Genomic DNA, 22,346 nt, shown 5'->3' on the forward strand with positions numbered 1-22,346 from the left:
TCAGAGAATAGCCATTTAGAGTGACATTTCTCATGTCATCCTTGCATATAAACATTGTTATGACAGAGGATCTATATTTTTGTGTAGGAGTTGGCCACCTTGTTTTGTAAATAAAGTTTTCAGAACACAACCACACTTACTCATTTATATATTGTCTATAGCTGTTACAATGCTGTGATACTACAATGGCAGAGTTGAATAGTTGTGATGAAGACTATACGGCTTACAAAACCTGAAATACTTCCTTTCTGGACCTTTATGGAAAAAGTTTGTTGACCCCATTTTAGTGTATTTATTTTTAGAAGATCTTCAGTAGTTTACTTCTTTGGTTCCCAGAAAACTGACCTCAAATGCCTTTTTCAATTCAGATGATTACATTTTAGGTAAAACTATTTTTTTGTAAATACTAGATTGGAGGATATACTTATAGAGAGACATTGAAATTTTATGTTGTCAAGTTTTACTTACTCATTCTTGCCTACTGTGTTGAATACTTCATTTTAGCTCTGTCAGTGAGCACATATATATATATATATATTTTTTTATATATATTTTTTATTGAGGTATAACTAACATACAACATTTTATTACTTTCAGATGTACAACATAGTGATTTAATTTAACATTTGTATGCATTGCTAAATGATCACCACTGTAAGTCTAGTTACCATCTGTCACCATACAGAGTTAATACAATGTTATTGACTGTACTCTCCATGTTTTACTTTACATCCCCATGACTTATTTATTTTATAACTGAAAGTTTGTGCTTCTGGATCCCCATCACACATTTCACTTCCTCCTCCCCTTTGGCAACCACCAGTCTGTTCTCTGACATACGTGTTTTGTTTTTGAAAAGCCTATTGAGCCCATATTTTATTGAATTATGCTTAGAAGAAGAACGCAATTTATGGAGTTATGCCATGGATAATGCTTTGCCCCCATTTTGTGAGTGTTAATCTTGATTATTACATTCATTTAGTTATCTTGATATTTAGCTACTTAAGGAAAGTTTTTAAAAAAATAAGGTTAATGTTTTTGACTAGCAAGGAGGGACCAGTCAGCATGTACAGCTTCATTGGACCATTTAATTGCTTTCTAGAGAGGCCGTAAGAGTGTCTTGTTCCTCACCAAGCTTAATGTTTGAGCTTAAGTGTTGAGGATGGAGAGGGATGGGAAATAGATAAAAGATATGGGAAGATACAGAGCCTACTCAAGAAGGTATTGGGACTGACGGGCTCTTTTGAGCCCTAACTTAAAACCTGTTATCACCTGGCTGGCCATGACCTCTGATGACGATAAAGTACATTATCATTTATATGAAAATTATATGAAAAATATTCTCTAAATTTTTCATTTAGATAGGAACACAAAGTCCCTGGTTGATTTATGATTGTCATTCTTTTTTTTTTTTTTTTTTTTTTGCGGTATGCGGGCCTCTCACTGGCGTAGCCTCTCCCGTCACGGAGCACAGGCTCCAGACGCACAGGCTCAGCGGCCATGGCTCACGGGCCCAGCCGCTCCTCGGCATGTGGGATCTTCCCGGACCAGGGCACGAACCTGTGTCCCCTGCATTGGCAGGCGGACTCTCAACCACTGCGCCACCAAGGAAGCCCTATGATTGTCATTCTTGTTTTATAGTCCTCAAAAGGGTGAGGGTGTATTTGTGAATGGGGAGGAGTTATATAGGGTCAACTCTTTTTGTTTGTTTGATTGAGATAGAGAATTGGCATGAAAAATATCGTATCAATGTGGTATTTAGCTTCAACAGATTTTTTTGTTTTGTTCCACAAAATAACTGAGAACTTTTCTTACTCTTAGTCTTATCAGTACAAAAACATTAAAGCGTGTTTAAATATAATAATAAAGCATTCTGAGAAAGTTACAGTATATGTGTACAGAGTAAAAATACAGATTTTTTTAATTTGTCTTTTGGAAGGTGAATTATAATATATTGTGCAGCTAATGTTTGCACATCTTTTTTGAAAGACTTACTGGAGGCAATTTGGCCAAGGATCTGCTGTGATATGACACAGGATGGTTTGCTTTGAGCATGATGATTTCCCAACTGTAGTCAGCAGCTAATGGCAAAGCCATTAGAGACTTGTTTTGCGTGTGTGTAGAGATAACATTAGATCCTGTAAAGAAGATGTGGTACATATATACAATGGAATATTACTCAGCCATAAAAGGAATGAAATTGGGTCATTTGTAGAGGTATGGATGGACCTAGAGACTGTCATACAGAGTGAAGTAAGTCAGAAAGAGAAAAACAAATATCGTATATTAACACATATATGTGGAATCTAGAAAAATGGTACAGATGAACTGGTTTGCAAGGCAGAAATAGAGACACAGATGTAGAGAACAAACATGTGGACACCAAGGGGGGAAAGCAGGGTGGGGGGTGATGGTGGTGGTGGGATGAATTGGGAGATTGGGATTGACATATATACACTAATATGTATAAAATGGATAACTAATAAGAACCTACTGTATAAAAAAATTTTTTTTAATTAAAAAAAAGATAACATTAGATCCTGAATGTAAAAGTATTCCACAAAAAGGAAATAGGTAGTAGCATTTAAGGAAATGGTCCTGGGGACATGGGTGGATACCAGAGAGCCTCATCTTTTCCTTGAAGTAAAATTTTAAAATGGTAATATGTAGAATTACTAATCTAATCAAAAATACTAATACTAATTTGGCAAATATTGCTAAAACTCATTCCCTGCCTTTTGATTCCATGATGAATTGAACAGTCTTTAATTTTCTCCAGGACTACCTTCCTTCACATGCCTTTATATACAGGAAACTTATTTCAGGAAGGGGATGTGACTAAGGGGGCTGACCACAGGCCTATGAGTCTTACTTCTGTTCTGGTTACTTATTTATTATTTCACTTTAGAAATAGTAATAGTAAATATATGGCCACTTTAACATCAATCCCATGGTTGACTCTGAGAGACTCTAGGTAATAGTGTTAGACCAGGGTCTCTAACCACACCCCCTGTGTCTAGAGTTGGGGATGGTCCAATCCCACAGAATCGAGTTCCTTGGGAAAATTATAGCATGGATATAGGTAGTAGTACCACTCCTCTGAACATTACCATTCCCCCCTCCTCAACCCCCACCATATAGAGAACCTTTTTGGACCTTGGCCCATGTGTTGCAAGGCCTAATATAGATCAATTTATTATTATACTCTCCAAGTGTATATTTTATGTAGGCATTTTGTGTCTTATAATCAGATAAGAACAATACATCTGTGAAGTTCTCCTATCCCACATCTTCATCTGTGGTACAACTGTGAGGGAATTTCCATTATTTTTATTTACTACAGGACAACCCTGAACCTGCAAGATTGGCACTGGAAGAATTAAAAAAAAAAAAAAAAGAGTGGGTGGCCCATACCTACCTATAATCCTTTCTGCCCTGTAATTCCTTGGGGACATTTTACTAATTCCTTTTCCTTATTCTAGATCAGATGTGGACAACTGACCCTCTGCTCATCCCATTGTATAGCCAAGATGAAACTGGAATAAGTTTACACTAGGCATCTGAACCAGGAAGTCTCTGCAGGGATTGTAGGCCCTAGATACATTTTTTGAACTTATAGGTAAAACTGTATAAATGTACATTTTCTCAGAGTGGACAGAAGTACTTTTTTAGAATATCATTCAAGAAACTTTTATTGGGTGCTTCCTCTCTGTCAGGAACTAGCTGCATGCTGGGACTACAAAATAATAAGTCTTGGCCCTTCTTCAGCATTTTGGCCTTGAGTTTTAGAGGAAATGGATCCAGAAACAGCTACCTATGGAATAGTGTGAGAAGCAATCCATAGGGTGCTATGGAAGCATCTAACTGGCATGGGGGCTCTGGAAAGACTTCTTGGCATTAAGGTAGACTCTTGGGGTAACCTTGAGGCAAGACTTCTCTGAGGATGGGAGGAAAATCAAAGAGAAAAAAGCTTTGAACATAATAGGAGTCTAGAAATAAAGAGGTTTATAGCATTTAGCTTGTTCTCTGGTTGTAGAGCATATGGTAGATGTGTCTGCTTCTCTATGTCTAGAGCCAGAAGAAAGGCCCTGAGGGAGCCAGGTGCTGAGTCTCTTTGCCTGACATTGCAGCTCCTGTTGCTGGCTGAAAAGCTCAGCCAGTGGGTTACACGGGAAAAATGTCAGAAACTACAGTTTCCATTTAAGAGAGACACTAACGGTGGAAGATGGGAACAGAATTTAAAAACCATGCTTCATTATATACCTCAAACAGTTTGCTTAGATTCTTCAACATTGTAAAACATCAACCCAAATAGTTAAAAGATGCTATTCTTAAAAGCAAAAATGAACAAATGGGACCTAGTTAAACTTAAGAGCTTTTGCACAGCAAAGGAAACCATCAACAAAACAAAAAGACAACCTACAGAATGGGAGAAAATAGTTGCAAACAGTGTGACCGACAAGGGATTAATCTCCAAAATATACAAACAGCTCATATGGCTCTATATAAAAAAAAAAAAAACGACCCAGTCAAAAAATGAGCAGAAGACCTAAAGAGATGTTTCTCCAAGGAAGACATACAGATAACCAACAGGCACATGAAAAGATGCTCAACATTGCTAATTATTAGAGAAATGTAAATCAAAACTACATTGAGATATAACCTCACTCTGGTCAGAATGACCATCATCAAAAAATCTACAAATAATTAATGCTGGAGAGGGTGTAAAGAAAGGGAACCGTCCTACACTGTTGGTGGGAATGTAATTTGGTGCAGCTGCTATGGAAAACAGCATGGAGTTTCCTTAAAAAACTAAAAATAGAGTTACCATATGATCCAGCAGTCCCATTCCTGGACATATATCCAGAGAAAACTATAATTTGAAAAGACAACATGCACCCCAACGTTCATAGCAGCACTATTCATAATAGCCAAGACATGGGAACAGCCTAAGTGTCCATCGACAGAGGAATGGATAAAGAAGATGTGGTGTACACACACACACACACACACACACAGAGGAATATTACTCAGCCATAAAAACGAATGAAATAATGCCATTTGCAGCAACATGAATGGACCTAGAGATTATCATACTAAGTGAAGTAAGTCAGACAGAGAAAGGCACATATCATATGATATCACTTATATGTGGGATCTAAAAAAATACAAAGGCACTTATTTACAAAACAGAAATAGATTCACAGACATAGAAAACAAACATGGTTACCAAAGGGGAAAAGATGGGAGAGAGGGATAAATTAGGAGTTTGGGATTAACAGATACACACTACTATATGTAAAATAGGTAAAAACAAAGTCCTGCTGTAATATCGCAGGGAACTATATTCAGTACCTTATAATAACCTTTAATGGAAAAGAAACTGAAAAAGTGCATGCGTATATGTGTGTGTGTGTGTGTGTGTACATGTGATTGAATCACTTTGCTGTACACCTGAAACCAACACAACATTGTAAATCAACTACAATTAAAAAAAATAAGTTCAAGGTAAAAAAAAGATGCTTATTCTTGTTTTTGTTTCTTCACTTGTGATAAACTTTATAAGGTTAATCAGCATTTTAGCTGTTAATAGCTTTTTTTTAATGTTAGGTTGATTAAGTTATAATTTACATACAGTAAAATTTATTCTTTTTAGTGTAAGTTTTCTGAGTTCAGAAACGCATACAGCTGTGTAACTACCATCATAATCAAGATATAGAACTTTTCCATTATCCCCAACAGTTTCCTTGTGCAGCTGTAGGGCTTGATTCCCACTTTACTTCTTTCCTTAAACACACAAGCTAAGCAAATACGTATCTTTCTAAAGTATTGCCTTTTCCTTCATTCAGAGTTCTCCAAAGAAGAGGTCAGTCTAGCCTCTACCCTCAGTTTTTTTTTTTTTAAACATCTTTATTGGAGTATAATTGCTTTACAATGTTGTGTTAGTTTCTGCTGTATATTAAAGTGAATCAGCTATATGTATACATATATCCCCATATCTCCTCCTCAATTTTATATCTGGCCTTTCTTTTAGCCTTTGTTTTCCTCCACCTGCTCCTTTTTTTTTTTTTTTTTTTTTCGGTACGCGGGTCTCTCACTGTTGTGGCCTCTCCCGTTGCGGAGCACAGGCTCCGGACGCGCAGGCTCAGCGGCCATGGCTCACGGGCCCAGCTGCTCCGCGGCATGTGGGATCTTCCCGGACCGGGGCATGAACCCGTGTCTCCTGCATCGGCAGGCGGACTCTGAACCACTGCGCCACCAGGGAAGCTCCCTCCACCTGCTCTTTAATCTTCCGTAAAACTTTTTTTTAATAGCCTCTGGCCTTTCCCCCCTGCCCCACCTTCATTTCTCCAGGGCTGCTCCAACAGTGTGAATTATATAATTAAACTAACAATGTACACTGCTTTAATCACTTTAATCACACTGCTATTTAGTACCTTAGAGTTTAAAGCTAGTATGCAGCATAAATAGGATTTGATGTTAGAGGCTTCAGTGTTATTTTTTAGGAAATTTAGGATTGTCACAGTTATTTTGAAGCATCTTTTGTCCACAGTTAGACTAACAGGAGGGTTGACTTATAGGGGAAATTTACGGTGATTTTAGTGAAGAGCTAGTCCTAGTCACATAAGCAGATTGGCTTTTGGACTTCCTATCTCTTCTGTTAGAATTCCTTTCCAACTCTGGTCATCACCCTTTGTCCTTTCTAATCCATACTGAAGTGGAATGTTCTTTGAAAACTACCACCCTAGCTGATAAGGATATGGGCCAAATGTCTCACAAGGTTGACTAATTTTATGATTTTAGCTCACTTCTATAAAGGGGTGATGAACATGTACCTGTTTGTAGTACTTGAATTTTTTTTTTTTTTTTTTTACCATTTGTATATATTACTTTTGACTTTAACAGTTAAAAAAAATATCGAAAAGTCTTTGAACTTCCTGGAGTGTGTATAAAAAAATTCTCAATTATTGTAAGGGTTAGGGAGCAGTTGGCACGTCTCTTCAGTTACCACCTACTTTGTAGGATCATTTGCCATCTGTAATCACTCTGTTTCTTGTTTTTGTCATTTAGGTTTTCTGTCAGTTCTTTTACTGTCTTCTCTAGTTTATCAGGTTTAAAGTATACAGTTGTAATAAGACTATTATGATTTTAAATCTCTTCAGCAATTTGGAAGTTGCTACAATTTTTTTCTTAATTTATTTATTTTATTATTTTTTGGCTGCATTTGGTCTTAGTTGCAGGATCTTTGTTGAGGCATGCCGGCTCTTCGTTGCGGTGCGTGGGCTTCTCTCTCGTTGTGGCATGCCGGTTTTCTCTCTCTAGTTGTGATGCGCAGGCTCCAGAGCGCGTGGGCTCCAGGGCTTCTGGGCTCTGTAGTTTGTGGCACACGGGCTCTCTCCTTGAGGTGCACAAGCTCAGTAGTTGCGGCTCAAGGGCTTAGTTGCCCCACGGCATGTGGAATCTTAGTTCCCTGACCAGGGATCGAACCCGCGTACACTGCATTGGAAGGCAGATTCTTTACCACTGGACCACCAAGGAAGTCCTGGAAGTTGCTACAAGTTTTAATTGGGAGGGCAGTAAGTATGGGACCTTGAGAGGCAAAAATATTAAGGGTAAGAAACAAAATGCTATAGGTAGGTAAACACATGAGAATTGAATAAGTTAACAATTTACAATATGTGTTTAAATAAGCTTTTAATTTTAGAATAGTTCGATTTTTAGAAAAGTTGCAGAGATTCACTGTGTTTTTAACTAGAAACATTATCAAGCTATCTAAACTGATTTTTGTTACACGTATTCATTTTTAAACTTCCTGCTGAGTCAAAGGAAGCACAAAATAATTGCTAAAAATGCTTATGGAATGTTTCTTCCATGCTCAGAAAAAAAAAAGATAGCTGAGAAGAAACATAGAAATGCCAGAGGGGTACCTATAACTAGACTAAATATGGAAAAAGGCGGAAGTAAGCCATTAAACAAAGATTTCTTTTTATAGAAAGGCTTGTGAAAGACAAGTGTTTTCATTGTATATAGTCCTAAAGCCCTTGGGAGATTGGAAAGTTTTCTATTATTTCAAAAGAGCATGAAACAAACACTATTCCAAAATTTTTTGTTTTTTAATGAAGCAAAGCATTAAGGATTTTTCATTTAAAAATTTCATAAAAACCTGGGTATGGGGCTTCCTTGGTGGCGCATTGGTTGAGAGTCCACCTGCCGATGCAGGGGACGCGGGTTCGTGCCCCGGTCTGGGAGGATCCCACATGCCGCGGAGCGGCTGGGCCCGTGAGCCATGGCCACTGAGCCTGCGCGTCCGGAGCCTGTGCTCCGCAACGGGAGAGGCCGCAGTGGTGAGAGGCCTGCGTACCGCAAAAAAAAAAAAAAAAAACACCTGTGTATGTGCAGCTCTGTATTCTGTAGTTAATGCTTATTTTCAATGTTGGGGTGCTTATGTCAGATGTACTGAATCCTTTGTGTTTGTTATCTCATTTAATATTCACAACAGACCTGGAAGATAGGTGCTATTATTATGCTCATTTTAAAAAGAGGAAGCTGAAGTTCAGTTAGTAAGTCATCTAAAAGGAAGAGCCCTGGTATGAACCAGGTGACAGGCTCCAAAGACCTGTTTCTTTCATATCCTTTAGTAACAATAATGGAGCTCTTCAAGGAGTACAGCCCTATTTTCATCTCTAGTGCACAGAATGGGGCCTACTTTATGTGCTTATCAGCAACAGTAGTAAGAGCAATAACAGCAGACATTTATTCTGCGCTGATGTGCCAAGCATGTTCTCAGCTTTCACATGCATTTCCTTACATGATCCTTAGATGAGTCTAGGAGCTCGCTGTTTTCTCTGTTTCACAATTGAAAGCTCTGAGACTGAGTGGTTTACTTAACTATTAAGTAAGTGGCAGAACCAGAATTTAGGCCCAGATCTGCCTGAGACCAGGCTCTTAACCACTCTGGTATGTTATAGAGCAATCACCAGTTGCCATCCATGTTTGAAAGGAACTTGAAAGTCTTTAAAGCGTGGCTTTTCCATCATTTCTCCACCTTTCCTTGAGTAGAACTGTTGAGTAGGCTCCACTCCTTCCCGTAGAGCTTCAGATATTCTTACTTGACTTTGAAGTTCTAACAGCAACACATTTAACAAATATTTATTAAATGGGTACTGTGGGGTAAGCATTTATCTAGGCATCAGAATACAAGTGAACAAGATAGACAAGGGCCTGACACTCAGTGGAGCTTCATTCTGGTAGAAGAGAGAAAACATAAATGTGTAAAGAAATAAGATTATTTTAAAAGACTCATTTCCCATCGCTGCTGTGCTGGCCCAGGTTTACCTCAGCAGTCACATCTCTCTCCCTGGCTGAAGACAAGGGTCTCCTTTCCTCATTACTTTTACTCTACAAATTTATCAAATATCCACTATTTTAATTATTGGGAATGCAAAAATAAAGACAATCACTGCTCTTAAACACCTTACAACTTTGTGCAATGCTTCCCAACCTTTCCCATGTAATAACATACACAGAAAATGAATGGGGTAAATACAAGAGGCTGTTTAAAGCTGGGAGGAGGGCTTTGGCCACCTCAGGGTCTGTGTAGCTGCCTAGAGGGCTAAAGGAATAAACAACACAAGCATGCAATAGCAAACCAATTTTGAATTTTTGGTTTAGTGGGGAGATGTTTACACAAAGTTACATTTATAGTACAATGGGATAATAGCTATGAAGGTAGTTTCAGAGACAGTTCACTAACGCACTTCCATCCTAGAGCGATTAACTGGTGTTCTCCGTTTTCTTTGAATGCTTGGGTCTACTCTTAATCATCCTAAGTTCTTCTCTTACTAAGTGGAGTGGTTTGTTCACCAAAACTTAATAGTGTTTGTTCCCAAACCTGTTCATACTAGTTATAGTTTTGTAATGACATAATGAAATTAAATTTTATGAATGAAATGGGCTTAAAAAATTTATTTCCATGAAAATTGAGTTGAATCCTTTGAGAAAGTTGGATAAAGATGAGTAGCCAAAAAGAAAAAAAGTATTGTTAAATTAGGTGAGGGCGAGATAAGTATGAATCTTCAGCACAAAATCTTGGTCCACTGTGAAGAAACGAAACTGGAAAATCACAGATGGTATCTTATTGGTGTGGTTTACATAAGTTGACAGAACTCTGGTCAGCAGATCCATACCATACCAAAAGAAAAGATCTCTGTGAACGATTGTACAAAAGTTGAAATATTTTATGTATCTAAAACTTTTTCATTGTTCTGTGTTTGAACTTGTTTTTTAAATCTACTGTCTACCTATCTAGAACGTTTTAGATAAGTGGGTTTCTGGTACACGTAGCAAGTATAGCAGGAAAGAGCAGTTGGGGAGTTGGAAAGTCCTAAGCAAGTTAGGGATGAAGAGGTGACATTAGAACTGAGTCTACACAAGGTAAGTAGGGACCATGTCTGCAGTTCATTGTCGATTTGGAGGGATCCATTTGGCTGAACTAAGAAGATGCTGGAAAATATAGGAGATGAGAGGTTATATAGCAGGCTTTATATAGCAGGCTAGTTGGAATGTGTTTTTAGGAGGTAAGTGGAGGAGTGGCTCTCTCACTCTGAGTTACATAGGAAATTACCATTTCTTTGTTTGTTTGTTTGTTTGTTTGTTTTTGCGGTACGCGGGCCTCCCACTGCTGTGGCCTCTCCCGCTGCGGAGCACAGGCTCCGGACGCGCAGGCTCAGCGGCCATGGCTCACGGGCCCAGCCGCTACGCGGCATGTGGGATCTTCCCAGACCGGGGCACGAACCCGTGTCCCCTGCATCGGCAGGCGGACTCTCAACCACTGCGCCACCAGGGTAGCCTGGAAATTCCGATTTCTTATAGTTCTTGGTTCCCACTGAAGAAATGGCTACTTTTAATTTTTCCTGTTTTGTTTTTCTTTTTTCAACACCCTTTATTAGGGCTAGCTGACTTCTTGCAGTTTAGCTTCTATACATTAATGATGTGTATTGAGCAATTTTTTGTAGTTTAAAGTCTCTGATCTCATGATATTGAGCTATAATATTCTTAATCATATACTTATTCAACAGGTATGTGAGAAATTACCTCATGCTCAGTGTCAATCATTAATATATTCCACCATTACAAAACCACCTCCCTATGTGTACTGAATTCATTCTGCCTTCAGTGTACTTAACAGGTTTTTTTTTTTTTCCAGTTTACCTGTAATGGCAGTGAGGTCAAGAATACACACTCCAGAGTCTTAAATCCCAGCTTCATTACTTCTTAGCCACGTAACATTCGGCAGGTTATTTAACTGCTTTAATCCCAGTCTCCTCACTCATAAAAAGTAGACATAATAAAAGTAAGATTTTAATGAGTATTATTGAGAATGCATTTAAAGCATTTACTATGTGCCAGGCACTCTGATAAAGACTCAGTAAATGTTTATTATTGTTGTTATACGTTCAACAAATATTTACCAAGTACCTCTTAGATGTCAGGTGCTATCCTGGACACAGTGAAAACAACAGAATTGTATTAAGGTTACAGATGTTATTTCTTTTTTAAGTTCTGTAACTTTTCTTATTTAAATATTCTTTGTCTTTGGTTATGAATATATATTTATTTGTTATCAGTATATTTAATTTGATATCTATTTCATTTATGGTCATGAATACTTTAATTCTTTCTATGTATCTTATTTTTTGTAAAATATTCCACCAAGTAGGTAAGCCATACTTTACATCCCTGTAATTCTCTTGTATCAAATGTGTTGGTAGTTTGCAATTTTTGCTGTAATAGATAAAGCTCATCTATCTCTAGTGATTTTTTCTGATTGCAGAGATAAATTCTAGGAAATTCTTTAACTTTCTGGATTACAGGAAGTCTGTGCTCCTTAGTAGCTGTAAGACCAGTGAGGATAAGCAACATAATGTTCTCTGTTATGAAAATGATTAGCTGTACTGTTTTACGAGTTTTATTGAAGATCCATGTAGTGAAAGCTCCAGGGTGGTGTATGTAGATTGTCTTTAACCAGCAACTCCAACCATGTTTATAGATTTTTTTATCTACTAAACTCAAGATAGATGTGAAGCCTTGTTTCAGAGGACTATCTTAGCTATTAAAAGAATTGGGCACCCATTCTCATTTTGTGTGGACATTTAGGTATTTAAAGGATTTGTGTGTTCGTTGTGGGGTGTCAGGTTTAGTGAGCAGGGGAAGTTTTGCAGAGCGTTCTTGGCATTGGATCGTTAAAGCTCAGGTGAAATTGTAGGAAGGTTGATGGATGACCATTATAAGATTCTTTGATCATCTATCATTGGGCGTGGCAAAAGTTGGGAATTCAAATGGTTTTTCTTAATTTTTTGATGGTAGGAGATAAGATAATGAATCTAACTCATCACTTGAAGGAAATATAGTAGTAAAAACAGTTGACAGAAGTGTGAGAGTTGGGAGTTTGGACAAGTGTATCAGTGTGTGTTACTTCTGGAAAGTCTCCTGTAGTTGGGCATGTAGGTTGACTCTTATTTTTTTCCTATTATAAAAACCCTGTAATGAATATACTTATATATAAATCCTTGCATCTCAGAATTATTTCTAAGAATAAATATTCAGAAATGGTGTTGTGTTCGGAGGATATAAAGTTTTTAAAGTTTCTTATTAGACATTTCAAATTCCTTTCCAGAAAGTATACCGGTTTGCAGTCCTAGTCACATTAATTTATTGGAGCAACAGCTATATTTTGAGTGCTAACTGTATATTAGTAGAGAACCATACTGTTAAAGCCCTACCCTCATCTAGTTTTTAGTTTATAATCTAGTGGAGGTGTGGACAGTAAAAGATATGTAATGTAATTTCAAGTAGTGATAAGTGACATGAAAAAAAACAAAGGTAAGGATATAGGGAATGAGGGAGTAGAGGTAATATTTTAGAGAGGGTAGGCAGAGAAAGGAAAGACCTCTCCGAATTAGCATTGAGTAGAGACCTACAGTCTATTGTCAGTCTTGCTACATTTATTAAAGCATTGAGTATTATTGTTTTAAAAAATATTTGCCAGTTGAGATGAAAAATTTTAAAATTTTTATTTGATTATTAGGTTGAATTTTTTCTTTGGCTTATTTGCATTATGTTAGTTGTTTGTATTAATTTAATATGGAGCCATCCTTTTATTTGTAATAATTGGTCGTTGGACTTTGAATTGCTATGATCCTTACCTTTATGTAACAAAAAGGCACAGTATTCAAGTTTGGCTCCCCTGAGAGGGCAATATGAGACTTAAGATGAAAATAAGTGATTTTTATGATTCTAGCTCCTGGTAATAGTTCTTTCTGAGATTTTTATTAAGGTTGACTTTAGTAACTGACGTAGCAGATTGTAGTGAAGGATATTGTGCATGAGTTATTGGGTTGGTGCTGATGAGTGTAATTGTTTAGAAAGCAGTGTTGTTGCCAAGATTTCTGACTTTTTCTTTGAAAGGACCTGTTTACTTACTCCGTCTTACAAATTTTTGCTTTTGGACATGTGTGGACTCAGTGTATGAAAAGGACAGTTGATTTCCTCCACTACTGGAAAAATTACCCAGTTTTCCTGTCTGTAAGGTCTAGTTGACATGTAATTTAGAATAATTAAAATTAATTTAAAAAGAAACAAAGATGTGGGAGTTAATATCAATAGCTGGCACAATTAAAATATGTACTTGATTTGATAGTTTGTCTTGTGTTCTTATAATTTCTTAAGTGAAAGAAGACGAAAGAACTTTCTTAGGAAATGTACTTTTCCAGGCTTAGCTTATAATGTTTAGTATGTGATCGTTCTGTTTGTTTCCTATCACAGAGGGATCATTTTATAATTACTACACTAATATTATGGCCTGTAAAAATGATTTTTTATGCAGCGCAAAGTCTTAGATTTAGGTTTTCTTTATCAGAATTGTATATAGTGTTGGCTAATTCAGTACTTTTTTTAAAATTAAAATAATGATGTTTGTAATCAGGTTTCTAATTAGTGATGATACCACTTTTGTGTGAAACTTAGTATTTAATAAGACAAGAAATAAGTTCCAGAGAATGGATTTCATTTATTAATAGCTGTTTGTTCCATTCATTTATTCACTTATTTACTCAACAAATATGTGAGTGCCGCTAATGAGCATGACACATAATTAAAGGTGATAGATACGGTAGGGGGAGTACCATATGGCAGTTACTGCCTTCCTGGAGATACGGAGCACTGAACAGACAATTTGGAGACAGTGTAATAATTACTGATAGAAGCTGGTAGTACCTGAAGCAGGAAGTGGGGCTTTGTCAGACTCCCTCCTGGTCATATGAGTGTCACAGAAAGCGATTTTGCTATGTGGTTCTCTGACACCTTGACAGGGTGTATATGTGTACCTGCACATATACACCCAGAGAAAAGACTAACTTTTTAAAAAATTCTTTTAATTGTGGTAAAATACACATAACATAAAATCTACCATCTTGACCATTTTTAAGTGTACACTTCAGTAGGGTTAAATATATTCCCATTGTTGTGCAACCAATCTCCAGAACTTTTTCATCTTGCAAAAGCAAAACTCAATACCCATTAAACAACAACTCCCATTTCCCTCTTCCCCAAGCTCGTGGCAACCACCATTCTGCTTTCTGTCTCTATGAATTTGACTACTCTAGGTACCTCATATGAGTAGATAAAAGACTTTTTAATCTTAGGTTTTCCTTCTGTTGTTTTGAAAATTGCTTGAGTTCTGCTACCAACTACACATCCTTGGTTTTGCTTTCTTGGATGAATAAGCGGGGATACAAAAGCCTGGGGGATTGTTCTGTGGCAGCATTGTTGCCAGCGGAACCGCAAGCTGACACGGCCTGAGGGAGCGCCTGCTCTCTGGCCATCCTGAGAAGTCATCAGGCAGCATGGAGCCAGGTTAGGAGGAGCAAAGTTTGGAAAGGCAGAGATATTATCAAAACCATAGAAGACCGTCTTAAACCAGGGTTTGGCAGACCTTTTCTGTAAAGGGTCAGATGACGAATATTTTAGGCTTTGTAGGCTGTGTAGTCTCTGTCACGATAGCTCACCTCAGCCATGGTAGCATAAAAGCAGCCATAGACGACATGTAAATTAGCGAGAGCGGCTGTGTTCCAGCAACACCCTGTGAAAACAGGTGGCAGGTCTGACTATCCCACAGGCTATAGTTTGTTTGGCCTCTGTCTTAAACTATCCTCAAGCTACACATAACTGGAGAGAGACGGGGTGGAACCCATACCTGGGAGATCACTGAGCTGGTTTGTGACCCGGAGCAGAGAGAGAAATTCAGTTTTATCAAATTTTTTTTGCCATATTTTATCAAATTTGTGCCATTGATTATAAGTTGTACCTTTTATGTAAAACTAAGAAAGAAAAAAAGTGCAACCCATTAATTTTCAGATCCCATTGGTTGTATGATGCATCCTGGTTTCAGAAATGTTCAAGTGTGTGGTGGGGTGGAGAGTGTGTCTGGATCAGTGATGTAGTGACAGCACAGCCAGCACCTGTGTTCTTACTGTGGGCCACACATTTTGCTTAGCATTTCGCACATATTGTCTCATTTATCCTCATAACAGATCAATGAAGTAGATGAAAAAGACTTTGAACAGAAAAATAATTTGCCATAATAAGCAGTGGAACCTAGGATCCAAACCCAGGCAGCCTGGCTAAAAGCCTGTGCTCTCAGCTACTTTACTATCCTGCCTCATTCAGTTCTGGAGCAATCTTTTTGTCAAATGATAAAATTCATGCTGGAATTGATGTAGTTTATTAAAATGATTTGAATCAGGTCATGGAGGAAACAGCAGCTACATCATTTCCCTTTAGCATGTCCTTGCAATTTCAGACATTTCTCAGGGCAGCCAGAGTACTGTTTTTCATCCATTATGTGCCTGCTGGTGCCCTCAAAGAGGAATTGTTATTTATGAACCTCTTCTGGAAATGTTTTTAAAATGATAAAGTTTCCAAGCCAAACAAAACTTGTGCTGGAAGAAAAGTCTTGGTGCTGTGTACACAGTAGTATCTGTGATGCCAGCCAGCACTTCTGGACCTGCTACTGCAGAGGAGAGTAAGCACCACATACACTGGCATTCATCCTCTTCTGCATCTGTGAGCGTTGCATCAAAGATGGTGCAATCCTGCATGAGTAAGGCAGACTTCACCGAAGATGACCTTACTGACTTTTGAAGATACAGAAAATGTACGAGCCATTGAGTTCTCGAAGTCTTGGAGAATTCTGGTGTTCGTAGCATAAGCCTGCATTCAACTGACAGAGCAAGCTGTGAGAGCTTGCCTTGGAGAGAGTTGAGGTTTTTAGTACTCAAGATCATCAAAAAAGAAAGTCAAAATTGAATGGCAGTTAAAGATGGCAGGCATCTCAAAGTCCATCTACAGTGTCAACTTCTAATTCAAGCCAAACAGAAGCCTTTTCATTGAAATTCAGTTTGGAGAGTTAGTTTATTTTTTGCTTTATTTGCATGTTAACTTTCACTGGGAAATAAACAGCATCTCTTATAAAGATTATTTTTATATGCTGTGAAATTTCCACAGTAGTGAAGTTTTGTTTTTTTGGGGGGATGGCATTGCACTTTCCTGAGAGTCCATTAACATCTGATTTTCACAAGTGACTGATAGCTCATAAAGCCTGAGAATCACTGCTCTGAACTGAGATGTGGAAGATGAAGAAAAGGCATTTGGTGAAGTGAGTTTGCATGAGGGGGAAAGTGCAGAGACTTGCAAGCAAGAGATGTGGCACATTAGAGAGCCCAACGCTGCATGTCCGTGGAGAACAGTGTGTAGGGAGAGTAGGAGAGCAGAGGAAAAAAGGGCCAAATCATTATGGACCTTGTATACCACGTCTTTTGTTTGGGATTCAATTCAGCTACATTTAGTAGTGAAACTCAAAATAATAGAGTAAATGTAGAGAGACACAATCCAGAGCTAGTATGGCAACCTGGTGGTTATCAGGAGCCTGCGCTTCTCTGTCTTGCCACTCTGCTATTTTCACCATATCTCCTTATGGTCCCCGGTGGTCACCTGAATGAACTCTAGTCATCGTGTCTTCGTTCCAAACAGCAGGAAGGGGGAAGAAGGGCACAACCTCTGCCCTTTCACAGAGACTTTCTGGAAATCTTTCAACTCACTTCCAGTTAATCACAGTGACCAGCACTTTGGCACAAATACCTGCTGCAAGGGAAGCTGGAAATGTGGTCTTTTTTGGGGGGTGATGATGTGCCCAGCTGACAATCAGGGTTCTGAAACAGAAGGGGAAAAATGATGTTGGGGTAGGCAGCTAATGATCTCTGCCATGCCATGTCATTGTTTTGCTTTGTGAATGACGTAATCAGGAGAGAAACATCTTCAAATTTTATTTTCCAGAAGATCACCACCTGCAAGGTAGAGGGTGGGTTGGAGGGAGGTAAGGAGACCGTAGAGACCACTGCAGTAACATAGGTGAGAGGTGGGTGGGATGCCGGCTGTGACAACAGAGACAGTTTCCTGAGGCTGACAGGACTCGATCATTGATCAGATGTAAGCAAGCTCTTGGCTTGGCAGTTGGGTGTGTCTTGGTGCCGTAGAGACAGGAGCAGATTGCTGGAAAGAGGAGGTCTACTGAGAAGGGGCTTGAAAAGGAACAGGAAGAAAGAGGAGGAAAATAGAATGCGATGTTTCAGAAGTCAAGGAGGATAGAGCATTTCAAGATCTAGGGAGTGGTCAATTGTGTCAAATGCAGCTGAGAGCACGGTTAGAGAAGTACTGATGTTATGGATAGGATTTAGCAATTAGAAGGATGTTGATGACCTTGGTAAGAGCAGTTCATTGAACTATGGAGAAAACCAGATTGCAGCAAGTGAGCAAGTGAAAGGGAGGTGAGGAAGTAGAGGTGAGTGCAGCAACTTTTTCAAGAAGCTTTGCCTTTAAGAAGATGGAGAAAAGAGGGATGTGAGTATGGAAAGGGATGAGTGAGTGTATGCATTGCTGTTTTCTTTACTTTTTAGATGTCAAATATTTGAATTTGTTCATGCTGATGGAAAGGAATAGAGAAGGAGAGGTTGATGCTGAGACTGGAAGATTGATGAAACGGGGATCTTGAGATGGGCACTGGCAGAGAGATTGCCTTAGGGTGGGGGACAGCTCTTCCTGTGACGAGAAGGAAGGGGAAGCAGCAGAGGTGGAGATGCAGGGAGGTCCCGAGGATCTGATCTGGTGGCAGAAGGTTGAGGGCATTCCCCATAGAGGATGGCTTTATTTGCTCTATGAATAGCAGTTGAGCGTATCTTGGTGGCCGAGGGGGTGTTGGCAAGTGTGTTGGTGGAGTATGTGATAATGTACATGATTTGCCGGCTTTTCCTGAATGAGAAAACAAATCTCTGGATTAGGTATGATTTTTCTGTCATTAAATTAATTGGTAGGAGCTTTCAAATGACCCAGATTTTGGTCATTACCTTTAGAAATGTGAAGTAAAGAGACAATGTGAGCCTTGGTACACAAAGGCTGTGCAGTGAGGGTTTGGTGAATAAGCTGATGTTCTTGGAACACTTCCTGTACATATGGAGCGTCATTTCAAACTCTTTTTTACTGTTACACAGCTCTTTTCTTTCAGGCAAACTTGCTTCTGTTGAAAAAAAAATTTCGAATTGCAATAATCACACCCTTGTGAACCGTAACAGGGCAGCACTGTTAGCTTGTCTGGCACCGTCTCCAGGAATAGCACGAATATGCTACCAAGAACCAGGTTATACTGTTGCTAATGGGAACATGTCTCCATGACGGTGTGAGGAGTTCAGCTTTTCTGATAACTGGAAAGTAAGTTGTGAGCAGACTTGGCAAGATACAGATCACGTTAGACAGTTTTTAAATGATCTTTTTAAAAATCTTTGTTTCTGCAGAAAAACTAGATTGACATCCTAGAGGGAAGAATGTTGTTTAAAGTATGTTCTTTCATAGATTGCCAACTACTTTCTTTTGTTCATTCCCCAGAGGAAGTTGGGTGTTTGACCCATGCTTTTCTCCCAGTGAGAAGAGAACATGAGTGGCCTCGTCTCCGCTGCGTATTTTGAGGGAGTCTCATGCGGTTTGCCCCACCTCACCTGTAGGGGTTGCCCTGCTGTATATTTACGTGCAGCAGAGGTCTTCTTAGAATACTGAATTCTATTCATGTCTGAATAGAGACATGAAAGAGAAACAGGGTGATCAGGATTGAAAGCACAAAGATAGCCTAGTCACTGACTAAAGTGATTCAATCAGAGTAATATCAAGGCCACATCCGGCAGTGCATGGTACTCCCTGTTGTCTCCCAACACCTTCCATCTTTGCCTGAGTGGATGTCTTTGTGCATTCTCCTGGGGGAGCTGAGGAGGAGAAAGTGGAGCACAGGTCTAATAATGTTTCTGTGACTAGGTGTGTCCAGCAAAACTTCAGCTGTTACCAAGCAACCGTCTAACACAGGTCCCCTTGGCTTGTGGAAATAAACCGAGCTCTGTGGGATTGCTTGGTGAGGTCCCTGGTGGAGGGTGTGGATAGCATCACCAACAGAGAGAACTTGTGTTGGCATGTAGGGTGATTTGTGTGATGGGAAGCTGAGCTTACCACCTAATTTAACCTGTAGTAAGCTGTAGACCAAAAGTGTCCTGGCTTCCTGGACTCACACAATTGGTGCCTTTCTGTGTGTCTGTGTCTGCGTGTGGGAGTGTTGTGGGTGTAAGTCGAAACCTAAGTAAAAGTGGAGCCTTCGAACAGCAACACTAACTTGATGACTCTGGACATCTTTCCCCTGGCTCTACCTTGTTACTTCACACCTTGTGACTTCTTCCCTTTCTCTCCGTAGTCCTTTTCTTGTTAACAGTCAATTCCTCAGTGGTACTGGTATTTAATTAGCTAGCTGCTTTTAAGAATTAGATATAGCAAGGCAAGTAGGTGTTACTAAAAGCACCATCTAAAGAACCATGGTTCCTTGACATTTGTAGGGTGACTCCCTGCCCACTTAACTTGGGGTACAAGGTTCTAAATATGGCACTTCACAGAGAATTCTGGGCCCTAACCTGAATGGTAAACAAGTCTTTCTACTTGTGAGTTGCCTGGGCCTGTACCCAAAAGTCTTCATTAGCTCGGTTTTGGAATTTAGTGTTATGCTTGGATCAGCTTGTTTTATTTCACTCCAAATATTTGAAAAGTAATTCAGAAGTACATTTTAAATTTAAACTCAAGTTAAGATACCAGTCTTGGGAAGATTTGAATTAAAACTAAAAGTATACTTAATATACCTTTTGGCTGAAGGCCGAGTGGCCTAGTATTAAAATCATTATGAGGCTGAGATCTTTTATTTATCACCATTATAGAATAAATTTGGGGGATACGAGAAAAAATTTGTTTAGCCTCCATAGACTCAGTCATAAGGAATTGTCTTCTTAAAGCATTCTAGTAAAATGCATGTTTTGAAGATTGTTTAGTGGGAATAAAACGTATTTTTTCTCTAAATACTTTATATTCTTTATGGTATGTGGATCAAAGATGTTTTATCATGAACATACATGACTTTGGAGGGTTTTTTTCTCTTGGTGAAACTTTAAGGCAACAAGGTTGACATTTGGTTTTTAGTTCATCTGCACAGGAGGTGAAAAATCCCTATTAGTACTTTTTCTAAAAAGTGAGGTTCCTAAACCTCACTTTGTTTAATGCTGTGAGTGTTAGTATACCAAACAGTTCTTCAAAGAGTAGAATTAAGATATAATCCAGTTTACATTATTCTGCCTGATATTATTATTTAAATTTGTGTAAACATTTGTTGGCTCAAAAAGGAAATTATATTCTTCCTAAAGATATCTATCTGCACAGGAGGTGAAAAATCCCTATTAGTACTTTTTCTAAAAGTGAGGTTCCTAAACCTCACTTTGTTTAATGCTGTGAGTGTTAGTATACCAAACAGTTCTTCAAAGAGTAGAATTAAGATATAATCCAGTTTACATTATTCTGCCTGATATTATTATTTAAATTTGTGTAAACATTTGTTGGCTCAAAAAGGAAATTATATTCTTCCTAAAGATATCTAATATACTCAAACGTTGTGTTTATGTGTTTGGTTGAATGTCTTGTGATGTGATGTCAGTGTCATTAAAGTGAAAGAAAAAAGATTGTATTGAACAAAGAAGGATTTTGGCAGAGTTTTATTAAAACGAATTGAAACATAATTCTCATCCCTCAGTTGATTTTTTTTTAACAGACCATCTAGAACTGCACATGCCACTAGCCATGTGTGTTGATTTACATTTAATATTAAATAAAATTAAAACTTCAGTTCCTCAGCTGCATTTAGCACTGTCTGGAGAGTGACAGTGAAAAAAATGCCATACTATTGATCTTTTGACTACATACTCAAATTTCTTTTTACATTGTTTACATTTTTGTAAAGTTTTTGCCTTGAAATGACAGGCTGCCTATCCCTCAGAGATACTAGTAAATTCACAACTCAGGTGTTGCGCAGTGTCTGAAATCCCAAGCCCTGCCATTCTGTCCTGTTTTCATATGTATCCGAAAGATCAGCATTTTCTTAGATTTATACTTTTAGAACTGTGGTACACCTGTAGTTTTCTTTTCATTCTTTTAATTCAAAGTTAAGAGAGTATTGTTACGTTCATTAAATTCAAATAAAGAGAATCCATTTTCTGATTTACTAAACTAAGACTTCAGAACATGTATTCTATTCCAGTTTTAATACCTGCAAATGGAATAAATAACTTATATAAGGCTCAATTTGCCATAGAATTTGCCAACCTGTACCTGTATTCCAGTTCTTCATATCAATCCTGCCTTCTCTCAGATCTGTTGCATACACACACATCAACTTTATTAAATAAAAACATGTTTCTGGAAAAACCTGCATTAATTTGGAATCTTCTCAAACGTATAAGCCACTTTAAAAAAAGAATGCTAAATAAACCTTGAGGACATTGTGCTAAGTGAAATAAGTCAGTCACAAAAAGACAAATATTGTATGATTCTACTTGTCTGAGGCACCCAGAGTAATCAAACTCATGGAGACAGAAAGTAGAAGGGTGATCACCAGGGGCTGGGGAAAGGAGGGAGTGGGGAGTTGTTTTCTAATGAGTATAGCTCCAGTTTTGCAAGATGAAAGAGTTCTGGAGATTGGCTGCACAATAATGTGAATGTACTCAATACTACTCAACTGTACACTGAAAAATGGCTAAGACGGCAAATTTTATGCTATACATATTTACTACAGTTTTAAAAAAAAGAATGTTATAAATTATAAAGCTGGTTCTCCGACTTAAGGTTTTCTTTGAGAGTGTCTTGGCTCTTCCTGGCCCTTTGTGTTT

The 22,346-nt window shown here is 38.4% G+C and overlaps 1 protein-coding gene across 2 annotated transcripts in view; it reads left to right on the forward strand.

Annotated features, from left to right (window-relative positions):
* The window catches only part of UGP2 (UDP-glucose pyrophosphorylase 2), a 51,630-nt gene that overhangs the window by 19,900 nt on the left and 9,384 nt on the right, over positions 1-22,346 (forward strand). The window lies entirely within an intron of this gene.

This window comes from Leucopleurus acutus, assembly GCF_964270905.1.
Source record: "Leucopleurus acutus genome assembly, chromosome: 12".
NCBI lineage: Eukaryota > Metazoa > Chordata > Mammalia > Artiodactyla > Delphinidae > Leucopleurus > Leucopleurus acutus.